Genomic DNA, 14,303 nt, shown 5'->3' with positions numbered 1-14,303 from the left:
TACGCCAAGAAGAGAGAGAGACATCTTGCATGAAATGCTTTAGAAATTCCTACAGAAGTTCCGCTGGAGATTCTTCCAGAAATTTTTCTTAATATTCATTCTGAAGCGCTTCCATGTATTTCTTCAGAAACTCCTTCTTCAGAAATATCTCCAAATATTCAATTAGAAATTCTTTCGTGGATTCCTTATGAATTTCCTCCAGCGATTCTTATAAAAACATGGATTCTTGGGAAATTCCTACAAAGATTTTTCTAGATGTTCCTTCAACAATTTGTTGAGGGATTCTCTAAGAAATCTCCAAAGATTTGATTTAAAAAATTCCTCCAAGATTTTTCCGGAAATTTCTCCGAAGTTTGCTTCATAAATTCTGTGATTCTTCAACGAATTCTACAAGAGACACCTTTAGAAATACATCTTAGGACTCCTCCAAAATTTCCCTAAAAAAACTTCTGTTAATCACTTTAAAAATTCCTCCGGGGATTCCTTCTGAACTCCTCTAGAGCATCCTCTAGAAAATTCTGCAAGATCTCAATGGATTGCTTCCAGAATTGTTGGAAGAAATTTGTTGATGGATTACTTCTGATTTTTTTTTCAGAATTTCCTTCAGAAATCCCTCTGGAGATGCCTTCAAAATTTCTCCAATCCAGAAAACCTTCCATGGAATTTTTCAGAAATTTCTCCATGGACTGATTCAGTAATATCTCGGAGCATTCTTTGAACAAATCCATCACGGACTCCTTTAGAAATTCCTTCTGAAAAGAAACATTCAGAATTCTTTCAAAAATTTCTTCGAAGTTTTCTTCTGGAATTTTTGCAGAGATTCATTTAGAAATGTACTAGGATTTTTTTAGAAAATGATATTCTTTCAGAAAAATCTTCGGGGGTTTCTTCAGAACTTTTTCCAGCGATTTCTTAAGAGATTCTACTTAGCACTATTTCTGAAATTCCTAAAGTGGTGTCTTCAGACACTTTTTATTTTTTTTATTTTTGTGTATTTTAACTAGTTGCTAATTCTACACTCATCTTCAGACACTCTTTAATGAATTCTTTCAGGAGTTCACGAATTACTCCAGGTATTAATTCAGGAAGTTTTCGAGGGATTCTATTGGAAATCCCCTAAGAAATATATCCAGGAATTTCTTCAGGGATTCTTTCACAGAATCTTACATGATTTCTTTCAGTCGTTCTAACGAGAATACTTTGAGAGATACCTGCGGGGATTCAAACAGAGATGCCTACAGGAATCCTTCAGCGTATTATTTTTTGTTTTGTCTCAGGAATTACTCCAGGATTTTTTTCTAAAAATTTCTCCGAATTCTTTTAGAACATCATTCAGGAATTTCACCAGTAATATTCCTGTACAATATCTGAGATCTGTACAAGAAATCGTAGAAGTATGTCAAGAAATTCCCATGGCGATATTAGATATAAAAATCTTCCAGTAGTCTCTTCTAAAATTGGTTCAGAGATTTCTTAAGAAATTCCTAAAAGGATTCTTTCAAAAATTGCTTCAGTTTCAGAAATATTTCTGAGGGTTTCTTCAAAGATTCTTACCAGAAGTCTTTACTATATTCCTTCAGGGATTTTTCTAGAAGTTGGTAAGTACAATTTGTTGATGAGCGTATTGTTTCATGAGATATTGTTCTTATTTTATCATTACATCATGAGCGCAACATTCTAATGGAAGGTCGCCAATCGTTTGTTTTGATGTCACAAAATTTTTTAGTTATTTGCAGAAATAATTCTGGTGTGAATAATTGGAAGACGTTGAAATTGACGAATTAAAAGAAATAAAAAAATAAATTATTCCGGGGGTTTTCCAGAAAATCTTCCCAAAATGTCTTCAGAAGCTTCTCTAGAAATTTCTTTGCAGATTCCACCAAGGATTCTTCCAACAAATCCCTTAGAAATTTCTTACAGATTAAAAAAAAAACATTTTCCAAGGATTCATTTGAAAATGGATGGCCTTAGAAATTCCTCCAGGAATTTTTCCATAAATTTAAAAAGAGCAATTAACCGTTATGTGTTTGACAAACTTTTTGCTTTTTTCTACACCGTGCTTTTTAAATGGTCGTGTTCGTCACACTTTCGCTCTGTAAGCGGATGGCCATATGGCCGCACCACCTGAATTTTTGTCAAGCTAATTGACGCTGACGTTGAGCGAGCGTTCGAACAAAATCGACCAACGGCAAACAAATGGACTCCTCTACAATGGGCTGACGAATTTCAACATCATCAACAACAACAACACCATACTTCCTTGTAGTGCTATCATCTATGCTCATGCTCATTGCTCATGCACTCTTCGTTCAACCGTGTAAGATAGAAGAGAAAGCAGCTTCAAAAGTAGTGTCACCAATATTAATACTTGTGAATGAGAAAAACTGTTAATCAGACTCTGTAAATAGTAAAGAGCTGTAAATTAGAATAAGTAAATAAAGGAGAAAAGTCCCTTTAGAAATTCTCAGAAAAGTTCTTCACGGATTTTTTCTGGAGTTTATTTAGAAATATCATCAGTAAAATTTTTTTAGGATATTTACAGGAGTTCTTTTACTATTTTTTTTCTAGGGATATTTACAGAGGATTGCCCATTTGTTACTCCAGATACTTTATTAACATTTCCTTCAGAAAATGGTGTATGGTTTTTAATGGGAGATTCCTTCATGATATCTATTAAAAATGTCTTATAGAAATTATTTTAGGAATCTTTTTTTTCGTGTATTTCTTCAAGAATTTAAATAAAGCTTCACCTTTTATTCCTTCAGGAATTATCCCTGAATTCCTCCAGATATTGCTCAAGGGATCGTTTCACAATTTCTTCAAAAAAAAAAAATACAAAAAGATATCATTAGATATTCTTTTAGGAATTCTTTAGAAATTCTTATTTAGAAATTCATACTACTACATACTATTCCATACTACTCCTTGATATACTATACTACTTCAGTATTCCAAGAATCTTTTTCAGAAATTTCAACAAAAAATGAAAGTTCATGAAATATTCAGAAATTCTTATAGGTATATTTGTAATAAATCTTTCGGCAGTTCTTTCAAAAACACGTTTAGGAACTTCTTAAGAAATTCATTTAAGGATTCTTTCAGAAAATGTTTCACCTTCAGAATTATACCCGAGGATTTCTTCAGAAGTTTCTATAAGAAGTCTTTGAGATTTTTTTTGTTAAAGTTATGCACTGCATTTTTTTTTTTAAACGCTATTTCTTTATCAGCGATAGCGACTATTCCTTTTTAACCATTCCATATTATTAACACCAGTAGAACTTGATGTTCAAGTAAAACTCGAAAAGTGTTCTATCTAGTTGATATATTTTAAAGCTTAGTCTCGAAAGTATCGACTTTCGTTTTATTTTGTAAACTATTGTAATCAACTCAGATTATAGCAGGACGACAATATTGATCATAATGAAAAACTTACCTATCACTACCCCAGCAGAAGAAAATAACAAGTGAATAACATATCAAGGTATTAATCTTAAATACTACCATACCTTGATATGCCTTTCATTAGGCTGTAATAAGAGGCAAAATAACAAAAACGAATACCAAAATTTTGTATAAACAACACCTAGAAAATAACAAATCTTGTTATTTCAATAATGAATGCATACCTAAGATTTCAAGTGCTGTATTTGTTATTCCAAAGTTATTGAATAATAAACTAATAACATTTCTTGTTATTAAATGTTTCATTTGTTCGATGACTTCATGATGTAACAGCAAATCTTGTTCTTCGGTTATTTTCACTGTTAAACCAACAAATACTACATCAATACCAAACTCGGCTCAAATACCTCCAACTGTTATTGTGATGTTCTCATAATATTTCGTATAATAACGCAGCAATAACAATTTTAGGTATTAGAGCACATGTTGCTCTTCGCATGGTAAGGTACCCCGGGGCAAGTGAGAATCCGGGGCAAGTGAGACCTACAGCTAGTTTTTTGCTTATTTTTTATTTTTAAGGCAAACTTTCTTCATGGAAAACATAGGTATCACACCAACGGATACTTTGAATTCAAAAATTGTTATTGCTCTCACCATAAAGAGACCATATATTAACATACCCTACTACATTCGTCGTTTCAAAATAGAATAACAAATAAAGTAACACTTTTTCGGTTCCAGGATAACATTTGGAGTGCTTGCAAATTATTTTGAGCGAAAAAGTTGTAATTTATTTTCATTTATTACCTTTACTTAACTGCTCTCACTTGCCCAGTGCATTTCAGCATCTGGGGCAAGTGAGACCTATGAGAGTAACAAACACAATTTCATAGTTTGATATCGCTTTCTTTAGCCTAAACCGAAATTTACACAAAAGTGAAGTAAAAATCAGCGCCTTAAGTAATCAATCGTTGAATTATATTTAATTACTTCTATTCTGATGATGAAGCTATTGTTTAAAATGGTAAAGTCTTGGGTAGAACATGTTTTTTTCGAATTTTTCACATTTTCGCCTAAGCAAATCATGTTATTTTTTCGTTTTTCGCTGCATAATGAATTTTTCTGAGTGTAAAGGAACCGGCCATAAAGTATGAAAAAAATGGAAAACGACGTATTCAAAGTTCACGATTTAAAAATATTTATTTAATGATCGTAAAATTATGTAAGGGTAAACATAACATCTAGAAATCTTGAAAAATCTTTTGGTGCGATTCATCAACTACGTAATATGAAAATCAAGTTTGTAAATCTTTTGGCATTTAACTTTATGTCGCTTTTTGTATAAAAAAATCAATTTGTTCTGTACGAGCTGCTAGAGTTAAATCATTTTTTCTCAGTGCTTCGTTATTATATGTGTTACATAATTTATGTACGATACCACAAAACTCCTCCAACATAAATCGCTAAACATAGTTATTTGTATAAGATATTTATAATTTATGCTACCTTACACATATGCAGCAACTATATTAAGCCATTTGAATAAACATTCCGAATAGGTTCCACTTGCCCCGTGATACGGAGAAAATGAAGATCTGCTCCACTTTTCATTATATCCATAATATACAGAAGGTAAAATTTTTGAAACAGTTTTAATGCCCGTTAATAGGAAGAAATATACCAACAATGTCTTCTAGAACCATTGGAATTTTAAAATTATTTATGTGTAGAGTTTTTTGGCTTGACAAAACCAAACTAGCATTTTTTTAGGTCCCACTTGCCCCGGGGTACCTTATTTGTAAGGTATACCCTTCTGCTCGGGTATGGTCATTCAAAATGAGAGAAAACTTTCTTACGCCTAAGGTCTAACTAAAGCATCGTGTTGAGAATCTTATTAATTTTGTCCATCTTGGTAATGGCTTTCTCCCAATGTGTTTCGGTTTTATTTATAATCTGGTTGCGAATTTTAGATGCCATCGGAAAGAAAAAACGGAGATGGGTAGCATACAATTTTAAAAATAGTTCTAAGTGAAATAAAGGAAAACGCGAAGCAAGTGTCGAAGCGCAAATGAAGAACCACACTCACCAACTGTGATGTGCGCGTAACAGCTAGAAATTGCCAGTGTGTGAAAATTCAGCGAAAACAAAAAATCTAAAAGTGACAACAATTGTGTTCCATTTGAAACACAAAAAAAACGACAAACAAAGCCTAATCCGTTTTAGTTGTATATTCAACTTCGTCGTCGTCGTCAAGCCGAACAACATACAGTTAGTGAGTGACCTGTAGTGAGTGGGATCCAAGCTGCTGCAGCTCAGCGCGCTCGCCTCCTGTCGCGAGGAGCGAGTGCCCCCAAATGGGTGGAAAATCGCTCTCACCGTGGTCGTCGTCGTCGCCGTCGCCGTTGTTACGTAACGCGAACACGCTGGTAGTCCAGTCCGGTCAATGGAACACCACGACGACGAAGAAGATTGTGATGGAACTTGAAGATGACATTTCTTATTCCTGAATCTGCATCGGGAATCACGCAACGCTATCCTCCTTCTGTTTAGTGTAGTAAATCATCGTGGAAATCCCTCTAGTAAGAAAAAGATCCCAGAACCATTTCCAAGAAGCAGCGAATCACGAAAACCCGCTCTGTAACTCTCTGGCGTGTGTGTGTGAAGAAAAATAAGGTTGCAAACGACAGGAAGTTCTGCAGGTGCAGGTGCTGGCGTGCCGGAAAAGTGATTTGTTTTCAACCTCAACCTTGAGTCTCGGCTCGGTTGGGGCTGGGGTTGTTGGGTGAGTGAGTGCGAGGAAGTTTTGTAACCTACCTACATCTACAGTCAGTGCAGTGTGTGAGTGTGTGGCGTTCGACGAGAGTTCGTGTTGATTCGAGACATCGCAAAGAAATCCGTACAAGCTGGCTGCACTCGCCGATTACTTTGGAGGTAAATTGAATAGCAATACTGGTTATATTCTACATGGTTTTTGCTAAGTGATGGGATCATTTCTTTACCAAGTGCGACAAGTATGCGTATTTAGGCTGATTCTCAAATTGTCAAACACTACCCCAATTGTGAACATTACAAATCGAACTTAAGCATTTCTCGCTAAATGTAAACGGCAGATATTGCAGATGCGTATGAAAGCCACGATATTGCACCGGTTTTGTTGCAAACACCTACAGTGATAGACATTCGTTTAGCCGAGGCCAAAAAATTTTCAAAAAAGTGTCAGAAAACTCATACAAAAGATTTTATGATAAAACTTTTATATGTCAGTGATAGTATATCTAGTACTGTTTTATAAAAATGTGATACATCACACTTACATATACACTGAAACAAAAACGAGGGTAGAAACCCTTCAAATGTCATTTTTTGCCTAGACATTCGTTTAGCCGAGGTAAATGAAAAATTGGTTTTCAATAGATTTTTTTGCAATTTCGTGAATATATTTCGAGGATTTACCCCAAGGCATTAGTTTATGACGTGTTAGCAAGATAATTGACCTTAAAAGTTTATTCATTTGTGAAATTCAGAGAAATTTTATTAAAAAATGTCCCGATAAGGAGAAGCGATGATAAACAAATTTATTTAAGAAAAATGATTTCTGTAAACACTCAAACGTAAGCTAGATTAGCAGTTTTGAGAATATGGTACATAATTATTGTTAGAAATGTTCAAATTATTGCATAAAATGTCATGAAAAAAATAAGTATATTGGTTTTGGTTGGTTAAACCTCAAAATAGGATTGGTAGAAGCTAAAATAAATAGTTCTGCATTGAAATAAAGATGTGCCCTAATGCCTTTGGAGTATACCTGTTTAATACTAACATTACCAAATGTGTTAGAAGACTGCTAAGTGAAAGAACTGCAAGAAGTGTCAGAATTTTTGTACTCTGTTTATTTAAAAGCAGATGCTCATACAAAAATGCAAGATATGGTCAAACAATTGGCTTATTTCATTCAATCTGAAGAAATATATTATAAATGAGTCTTAGTTTTGAACCACATTCATTTTCAACATGATTTATTTGAAAAGAACGTCTAAATTATGAAACAAGTCGTTCATGCTAGAAATTTGAATACTTTCGGTGTCATTTCTCGAATTCTGAGCCGTCCAATGTATGTTATGTCAGCCACAATACAGTCTAGAGGATATTGGGAGCTATGAGAAGACGTAATAGTAGTAAAAGCTGTTATTTATGCAAGTGAAACCATCATATTTCATCAAAACAATACTTAAATACGTGATTTTTTAATGGTTTGCGTTTTTTTTTTCTGTTAATAACAATGTTTTTCGTAAATTTTCAACCTGCACTCGTCATGAAACTTTCATTAGATTCTTTTGAAACACTTCCGATAAAAATAAATACATCAAATCTCAATTTGGAAACATTTACCATATTATGACATATTTATATGAGATGTATGTAAAATTAATATGGCAACACTTCTGAAAACAATCAAATTCATTATTTACAAGCCGATCTATAATGCTGGTCGCCATACAAAATGATTTTGTTGGATATTTTTCGAAATTTGTTAGTTTTTTATTATGGAATTCTAAAAATTGTACAATTCGGCTAAACGAATGTCTAGGCAAAAAATGACATTTGAAGGGTTTCTACCCTCGTTTTTGTTTCAGTGTATAAGTAAGTGTGATGTATCACATTTTTATAAAACAGTACTAGATATACTGTCACTACGATAAAAAAGTTTTATCATAAAATCTTTTGTATGAGTTTCCTGACACTTTTTTGAAAATTTTTTGGCCTCGGCTAAACGAATGTCTATCACTGTATATACATATTTCCAAAAAAAATTGATTGAAAATTTATTAATTTTAAGAAATGACTGTTACGATTACGAATGGGACCCCTTATAAACTTGTTGACGGAAGCACAAGAGATTGTTTGAAGTTTTGATACCTACCATCAAACTTCTTAGAGAAATCTTTACTATAATAAACTACAATTATTGATAGAATATATGAAAGAGTACTTCAGATGATGTTGTGGCGGATTATCTAAAGTTGACGTTTGAGCCCTAGAGGAAGTTTCATTTTCATTTTCATTTCGCAGCATTTGGTGGGGCAATGAGAGCGCAAGTCAGTCCAAAGCCGAAGATAAGGAGGGGTAATGGCTGAATAGTCTTTGCTGACCACATAAACCCCATGGATAGGAAAAGCGTATTTTGGTGTGGGATTAGGGTGTCGGTACAGACTTGACAATATCAATGCTATTCAGATGCAAAATAATTTTAAGGCTCAATAGTGAATCGCATACCTTCCAAAACCAAAAAAACAATAATCCACAAAATGCCAAGCAAGTCATAGAAAGAAAAAGCGCCTCGATTATTTATTTTGTCAATTATAACAAACGGAAACTTCTATCCTCTCCGACTCGCCAGTCAACCTGGAAAAATTGTCCCTTCAGTTCCGGAAAACATACTCTTCGATATAACGTACAAAAAAGTTTTCTCTTTGTACAGGGGATAGACAAAATGATCGGGACAGGCAAAATTTTCACTTTCCAAAAAATGTTCAATTTGCTGTAACTTTTCGAAAAGTGCATCAAATATTTTCAAATTTTTACTGTAAGTTCCTCAGCTAGTTGTGTATCAGTGGACAAAATTTGGAAAAGATCGGACAATTCTTCGCGAAGTTATAACGATTTTTAAAAAAAGGTAAAATTATCCGATAGCCAACTTTGAGCTGTTATATCTCCGGATTCAATGAACCAAATGCAATGAAATTTTGTCCATTTATGACTTATATAATGAGCTATGAAAAACCATTGACTTAACTTAATATTCTTAATACGGAAGAAAGTTATAACGATTAGATTATTTTTCTAAAAAAACACCAAATTATCCAAAACATCAACATCGTTTCAAAATTCAAGATGCAAATTATAGCTCATTTAGTTTCCCTCTCTCTCTCTCTTCTTGGCGTAACGTCCTCATTGGGACAAAGCCTGCTTCTCAGCTTAGTGTTCTATGAGCACTTCCACAGTTATTAACTGAGAACTTCCTCTGCCAATGACCATTTTACATGTGTATATCGTGTGGCAGGCACGAAGATACTCTATGCCCAAGAAAGTCAAGGAAATTTCCTTTACGAAAAGATCCTGGACCGACCGGGAATCGAACCCGTCACCCTCAGCATGGTCATGCTGAATACCCGTGCGTTTACCGCCTCGGCTATATGGGCCCTAGTTTCCCTCTAATTGACTTATATATAAATGCGTTTTGAAGGAAAGTAACAACATAGCCGTCAAAAAATTGAAAAAGTAATGGGATGCATATTAAAAATAGACCAATTTACTAAAAAATCGTGAAAAAAATAAAATCGCTATAACTTTTTCGCTTGTTAAAAATTTCAAGTTAAGTTAAATGTTTTCCAGAGTTAATTATACAAGTCATGAATGGTCAAAATTTCATTGCAATCGGTTCAATGAATCCGGAGATATAACAGCTCAAAGTTGGCTATCGGATAATTTTATCTCTTTCAAAAATCTTTATAACTTCGTGAAGAATTGTCCGACCTTTTCCAAATTTTGTCCACTGATACACAACTAGTTGAGGAACTTACAGTAAAAATTTGAGAATATTTGATGCACTTTTCGAAAAGTTACAGCTAGTTGAACATTTTTTGGAAAGTGAAAATTTTGCCTGTACCGATCATTTTGTCTATCCCCTGTACGTTATATCGAAGTGTACGTTATATCGAAGCAGAGAAAAATTTAATATTTTTTATGCTAGTATTGTTGTATTCGACGTGAAATTAATCCCAAATAATGATTTCGGTGAAATTCACAAAACCATTAATTAAAAATTTGAGTTTTGACGAAAAAGTCATTTCGTTTTTTGTGTTTCGATATAACGTACATTTTGCTTCGATATACCGTACACTAAATTTTTCCCCAAATTGCGCTAAATCTGGATAACAAGGCTAATGCTGCAACAAAACATTGATTTGAGTGATTTCGTAGTTTATCTAAGGGTTATTCGTGGGAAAAATAAGATTTTTCAATGTTGTACGTTATATCGAAGCAAAATGTACGTTATATCGAATTCGCTATATCGAGGGTACGTTATATCGAAGAATACCTGTATTCCCAATTAAGCCTGTAATCGAATTGTCCGCGTGTTCTTGTAGTACCCCTACTAGGTAAGAACCAATCATTGCCATACATATTAAATGCTAGACATGACCCCATGGATAGCATTTGCATATGTAAAAGCTTTGCTTATGTTACTTTCCTATTAGGCAATTCTCTCATCTCATGATTGTCTTCAAAACCTTGTCAAGCATAGAAAATTGAAGTTAATAAACAATACATTACAAGGTTCGAATTCCCATAGAATGAGATCATTCATTCGCTCTACAACACCATAGGAGATAATATCACATTGTCTGATTACAGTACAAATGCGAAAAATCTCCCTTTTCCCCTATCCGCAACCCGGGGACGCGCCCTGTTGGATTTCGAAAGCCTCGGAGAATGTTACAAATCTTCAATGGCATACCCATACACTAACCCACATTGCCCATTCAGGGGTCTGACTTACCCTCCCTCAGTTTGTAATATTCTCACCAACTTGGAACTATATTTTCCTGGCACATAAATGACTTCGACAAATGTTCGATATACTATGCAGCAGCATGATCAGTATAACTATATCAGATGACTTGAAGATCTGATTTTTACAGAATTGTTTGCCATTGAATATACATTCAGTCATTCCAATCATTACTGCAAAGCACATCGGCCACATGCCTGAATTCAAAGCTTCCTGGAAGATATAATCCAAGCCCAGAGTCGTTTGAGCCCTAGACATGAGCGAAACTACGGATTTGTGCCAGGGGGTGCACTACAAACAAATATTCATGATTTTATCCATTCATCATTCATCGCTCCATATCTCACAGCAATGCATAAAAATTCTAGGGGGTGCCTGGCACCCCCGGTAGTTTCGCCTATGACCCTAGAGGAAGTTGACAAAGAAATCGTTAAAAGCAAATTATGATAGATATACACTTTTGGCAAATTTCAAAGTTCAACTCCTGAAATCCGGTGAAAAAATGTTGGAAGTTTATCTCAACAAATTTGTGTAGATCCCTAGAAGAGTATCTTGTCAATTTTTCGAAGTTCTTAACTGCCCATTATCGCATAACAAGAACATACAACAGAAGTGGGCATTGGAGCTAGTATGAGAAATTTCACAAAAATTCCCATACATTGAAACTCAATTATTTAGCATTGAAATGTTCTAAAGTAGGTACTTCTTGTATGCACAGTAAAACCGCTCAGCTCTAAAATGTGTAAGCCCTACTCATAAGTGCATAATTTCCAGACAACACAAAAATGTGTTACAGTTACACATTCTCAAAAACAACTCGTACACTCGTCTAGATGCGAAATGTCGATACTTTTTTTGTTTTCCAAGGTCACTAGTAAACCTTTGCTGTACAAAAATGTTTGCGAATTTAACGATTTTGCGGACACAGGAGCTGATTTTGTGAATGTGCAAGGGTTACACATTTTTGGTGTAGTCTGGAAATTATGCCCTTTAGTGTCTAGTCCAAGCAGAGCGTTCATGATTAACAAAAAATTTAATCATGATTAATCATTGATGATTAAAATTCCAATTTTGGTGATTATTGATTATGATTAATGATTAATTTGATTTTTAGGATGATTAAAGATTATGATTAATGATTAAAATTGGTTTTATCTGTGATTATTGATTATTATTAATGATTAAAAATGACTCATTGATTAAAAATCATGATTAATCATGATTAATCAATCACAAAAAACTGGAAATGATTAAAATATATTTAATGTTTAACATGTTTTTGAAGTTTTAAAAGTAAAAAACAACTCTGTCCGGGAGATTTAAGAATCATAAATTATATTATCTAGAACAGCATTTAAACCAATTTAAATTGGATCATATATTATATATGATGAATCATTTTTAGTGATGAATGATTAATGATTGATTAATATTTTTTCTTATGATTATGATTACTGATTAATGATTAAATTGCAAAAACAGTGTGATTAAGATTAATGATTAATGATTAAATGAGATTTTTTTGTGATTATGATTAATGATTTTGATTAATCTTAATCATTAATCATTAATCATGATTAAATTTATGATTAATCATTAACGCTCTGAGTCCAAGACAGTAAATAAAAAAAACTAAATATAATTGATGACATGCTTTGAAGCTATTCAGTTTTTCCAGTTTGACTGTTTGCAAATACACTTGACAATGAAACAAAATACTTGGTATTTTTTAAATTAAACTTAGAATAAACTTACTCATGGTTTGGGATCATCCCTGGTTGACCAGCAAAATATCGAAATGTTACAAATATGAAGGTAATTCAAAAAAAAATCTATAAGCATGACGGAAAATAATAGTGTATACGAATACACTCTGAATTTGCCTGCACAAACTTGAGCTTGAGCTTGATTGACCGCCCCGTAGATGCTACTCCAGTATCGCCAGATCAGCTACACTCACACAAGGAACCAATGAGATAGGTGGGGACTAGCAGGTATCTTTAGTGTGTGAGCGTTGGTGGTCTTCTATTTTTAGGTGACAATGGCGCCTGTCACGTCAGGTTGCAGGTCACTGTGGGGAAGTTTGCTATCATTTGAATCCACGGGGATGCTACGGTGATCTGATTTTGTTGCCGCTTAGAATGCGCAACCAGTGCTCACTAATACCAACAATCACTCAATACAGCAGCGGGAGAAAATAAGGAAAAACGTACTTTGGCGAACAAAGTTTGCGAAAAGAGGTGTTGTGTGTCTTTTCACAAGCTATTCCCATTCTATATAGGAACTTTACCTAAACATCGACACTCTGAAATTGAAAAGTATCAATAAATGCCGCTTTTTCATGATCAACACTTTTATGAGATCTAATGTGATGTAAGCGTTTTGCACCGATATCCCTCGTAAAAAGGTAAACATTCCAATTTCAAGACTGTGTTGGTGAATATTTTGACTGGAGTATAAATGTATGCTCCACGTAAGGAGGCACAATCCAACCTGTCAAACTCCATAGTAAAAAAATAGGTTGCCGTCCCCTTGTTTGAATCACCACCAGACCATCAGAGTTGGTGGGATATGTTTGGCAGAGGGTTCACACATTGTTGCATGGATGCCAGGCGTATGATGGTAGAATTGTGTGTTTTATTATTTATTATTTTGAAGCTATGCGGCACAGTTTGCATGATTGCATAACTCTTAGGCGTTATATGAAAGATTGACACTGTGCTGGGAAATAGCTTTTTCAATCCGTTTCTGTTCTAGCGATGGCTATGAATGCTTTTTGAGTGTGAGTGGACGTGAGAAACACAACAAGCAATTATGAGTGTTGGACGAACTCCTCGCTGCGCGGCAAGCTCGCACTCGGTGCTGTTGAGGATTTGCGTTGTGATTTCTGAGTTTTATTTTCACTTCTCAGAAAATCGCCGAAATCGCTTCCTCATTTTCTCGCGAGGGAGTTTTTGTCAAGCCTGCCGACAACTCGAACTATGAGTACGTCATGGGACGCCATGCTCTCGGAGAAATGAGAGAAAATGAACAGCTGTTTGCTGAATTGGAGGCAACATCGATTTGGAGGTAAGGAGATCGCTCTTTTCCCATCAACCAGTGCAAAAAGTGACATGGGTTTCCGTAATGGAGTCAAGGAAAAAAAAACGACCAAATTTACAGCATCCGAGAATGTTGAGAGCTTCCAACTCTTTTCGACATTTTTCATTTTTATATCAAACGTCCAAGTTTGATACGTATTTTTGAAATATTTTGTTAAAATATGATGTTATCGATAGGTTATTGCGGTAAAGTTAATCAAATGCGATAAAGACGGGCTTGGTGCACA

The 14,303-nt window shown here is 34.4% G+C and overlaps 1 protein-coding gene across 18 annotated transcripts in view; it reads left to right on the top strand.

Annotated features, from left to right (window-relative positions):
• Nucleotides 1-14,303, top strand: part of LOC109426825 (protein encore) — a 739,407-nt gene that overhangs the window by 495,202 nt on the left and 229,902 nt on the right. For 5 of the 18 annotated variants that reach the window (XM_062853477.1, XM_062853476.1, XM_062853491.1 and 2 more), the window contains one exon: nt 5,373-6,333. The exons of 11 other annotated variants lie outside the window; for them this stretch is intronic. The gene's annotated coding sequence lies outside the window, so the exon portion shown is untranslated. Of the gene's footprint in view, nt 1-5,372; nt 6,334-14,303 lie in introns of those variants that run through there. 2 more of the 18 variants (XM_062853480.1, XM_062853478.1) reach the window with 1 other exon arrangement.

Source organism: Aedes albopictus, chromosome 2 (genome assembly GCF_035046485.1).
Source record: "Aedes albopictus strain Foshan chromosome 2, AalbF5, whole genome shotgun sequence".
In the NCBI taxonomy this organism is placed as follows: Eukaryota; Metazoa; Arthropoda; class Insecta; order Diptera; family Culicidae; genus Aedes; species Aedes albopictus.
Note: the sequence above shows the minus strand (reverse complement) of the source record. Positions and strands in the feature narration are given on the sequence as shown.